Source organism: Vombatus ursinus, unplaced genomic scaffold, assembly GCF_900497805.2.
Source record: "Vombatus ursinus unplaced genomic scaffold, bare-nosed wombat genome assembly UNPS02014797.1, whole genome shotgun sequence".
Taxonomy (NCBI): domain Eukaryota; kingdom Metazoa; phylum Chordata; class Mammalia; order Diprotodontia; family Vombatidae; genus Vombatus; species Vombatus ursinus.
In genome coordinates, this window is record NW_020954575.1 from 15,971,655 (window position 1) to 15,974,809 (window position 3,155).

At 39.6% G+C, this 3,155-nt stretch overlaps 1 protein-coding gene across 4 annotated transcripts in view; it reads left to right on the forward strand.

Moving 5' to 3' along the window:
• The window catches only part of BRCA1 (BRCA1 DNA repair associated), a 72,746-nt gene that overhangs the window by 45,741 nt on the left and 23,850 nt on the right, over positions 1-3,155 (forward strand). The window lies entirely within an intron of this gene.

The following is a 3,155-nucleotide window of genomic DNA, read 5'->3' on the forward strand; positions in this document are numbered from 1 at the left end:
TATTGTATGACATCTTTATCTATTTTGTTCAACATTTCCTAATTAAGTTTTGATGTGGTTTGTGCACTCCGGATCACAGGCTGCCTGTGAGTTTAACACCTCTTAAGGGTTTCTTGCAATGTGTAAAGTCAGACAAGGCATCTCAAGTCCCTTCTAACTCTGAGATTCCATAATTTTGTTCCTTTAACATTGCTAAGAGAGGAGAAACTCTCCAAAGTAACAGGTTTTAGGTATTAGACTGAAAGATGCAGTGTTTAGGAGGCATAATTTGATCCTTAGTATATTGAAATCTATGGTATATGGCAAAGTGCTTTATGACAGGGTCTTCCTATAATTGATGGGCCGGATTAATTAAAGTATAACTCAAGTGCATGAGTGCTGAAGGAATACAGTCTGAAAGGTGGATCAGAGCCAAATGGAGCTATTCAAGGGTAGGTCTTGGGCTGAGTTTTAAAAGATGATCCCAGGAATGATTTGCATCTATATATTGACATAAATGAGTGGATGGGGGAAGGTGAGGTGAAAATGTTAGATTTTAATTGGGAAAAAAAAAACTTCAGGAAAGGTGAGAGTTCAGTCCAACAAAACGTAGAGGACAAGTACAAAGCGAGAAGGTGTGTGCCCAAAGAAGTTTTTTCCTTAGGGGACAGGGAGGATGCTAGGCTGTTGAGCTTGCTTCCACTCAACAAAGTGGCCTTTGCACTTCTATGCCCCATTCCTCCTAAGATCTCCCAAAGTTCTTTTCACTGCCCTCCCCATATAGATCTGCCAAACTAACTAGGGATCCAGATTTTCTTCTCCTTTGATCCTTTTTCCAAACTGTTCATCATTTTTCTTCTCATATATTGCTGTTTCCTTTAGGGATGCTGGGACTATTTTCTCCCTTTGGGTCTTTCTAGGAACCCAAGGCCATTAGCTATTCAAACCCAAGGCCCTGGTTCCTCCTCGATGTATTTTTGTGTTCAGAGGGAACAGTAGCTCATGCATGAGAAGCTGGGAACTCTGTTGCTATGGCAGTGGTTCAAAATGTATTTCCTTAAATGCATTCTTTGTAACTGTATCTCCATTTAGTTCATCTCCCAAATAATGAAGCCCAAAGTCCTGTCACGATCCCCAGCACAATGCTTCTCTTTGGGGTGCTTTCACTGGCTCTAGTCTAAATACTGACTAGACTTTTAAAATCCAAGTGTGCCAGAAATAAAATGTTATTGTCTGACTTTGAATATCCGCATAATATACCATCTCATCTTAGTTTTTGTGTGTTCCTGGAGGTCTGCAGAAAAACAGTTTCCTTTGTGCCTCTATTTCTTAAGTGTTTGTGGTTTCAACTGAATGCCAACTCCAATTATGAGCTATTTCCCCCTGCCCCCCCCCAAGGTCATGTGAGCCTAACTGACACTCAGCCTAGCATCGCACTCAATAGGAAAGATGGACTTGTTTTCCTCAATGTAAGTCCTATAAAGCCACACCCTCAGTTCCCTTTTTAGGGGTGCTCCTAAGGATGACGGTAGAATTTTTTTTTCCTTGCTCTTGAAATCAAATGTTCTTTAACACAGAAGTGTTTGCTAACTTTTACCTGGGGGCCATTCCCAGGTGTGAGACACTTACTGGCACGCACACATATATAAGACAAAGTCAGAATTTATATATGACTATATGAGACAGAATTTAAACTGTGTGTCTATACGTAAACTATATGTCTCCAATTTAAATTCTGACTTTGTCATGTATATATGTGTGTGTATAGATACAATCAAGATATAGATGTAGTTTAAATTCTGACTGTCACTCACTACCCAGGTGACCTTGGACAAATCTCTACATCTCTCTGGGCCTCAGCTCCTTCTCTATAAAGTGAGGGGGTTGAACATAGAGGACCTTTAAGGTCCCATCCAGGTCTAAATCTATAATCTCAAAGAATGGAAAGAGATCTAGAACTTAGAGTTTGGAGTCTCAACTCTGCTACTAACTAGCCAAATGAATTTCGCAATCATTAAACTTCTCTGAGCTTCATTTTCCTCATCTGTAAAATGGATATAATAGTCCTTGCACAGCCCATCTTGCAGAATTGTTGTGAGAGGGAAATGAAGCAAGACTTCTATGGAATTTGATAACCACGTAGCATATCAGCTGTCATTATCTGCTTTAGAAGCTCCTGTCTGGCCCAGGTCCCCTCTATCAGAAGACTCCAAGAGACAGGGAGGACCATGACTGGAGGAGAGCCCCTCTGGGCTCTAGATTGCCATGATAATGCTCAATCACCAATTCAGCCCTCTTGTCTGAACTAAAACAGCCTTCCCACAAGGCTGGACTAATTCAAACTCTCCTTCTAGAAGGAAGTGGAGGATTGAGACAGAAAGATAGCAAAAAAACCTGGTGGTGTGTCCTTGAGGTACCACTGTGTGATTGCCTCATAACTTAGATTAGCTTTTGTTCTTTCTCTGTGGCTTGAGGCCCATTGTAATGAAAAGAGTAATTCATAAGCTAAATGTTCCAGTTATGTAATGACTTGTTAATAGCTGGGCTTCTGGTTTTCATGAGGCTTTATTTTCTTTCTTTTTTAGTGAGTGATTAGTTCAACTTTATATAGGTCCTTGGGAGGCAGGATACACATTATTCCATCAAATACCATCCTGTATTTTTAGGAAAATGACAACTATATTAAAAGGTTTTTTATGCCCAACTGAAAGAAAAAAATGTGCTGGTTCATCCTTGGGTGCAGCCTGTTGTGAACAGCTGCTGACTCTAGTCAGGGCTCTTCTTGTGTTCCTGAGACACTCACATGCCCAGAGAAACCAAGCTGCAAGGGGAACTAACTATAAGGAATGTATTTGAGGATTAGCTGAAGAAATCAATGACTATTTTCCTCCAGGCTACACAGTATCTTTAAAACAATTTAATTAATACAACCTTTGTTTGCGTTCTCCTGTTACGATATATATGGGCTTCTGCCTTCCTAAGCGTAAAATTTTATTTTAATCATTAGTGGTTTGCTAATAGATATAGAGGAAATGTTTGTGATATTTATGTTTTTCATTTTTGCTTTCTAAGTATTTGTGCCTTTAAGTCACTTCTTAGAAGGCAGTAGCATTTTCATTCTTTTGAGAATTCATAAATAAAAGGTATCCTAACATGCCATAACTTTGCCATAGGTC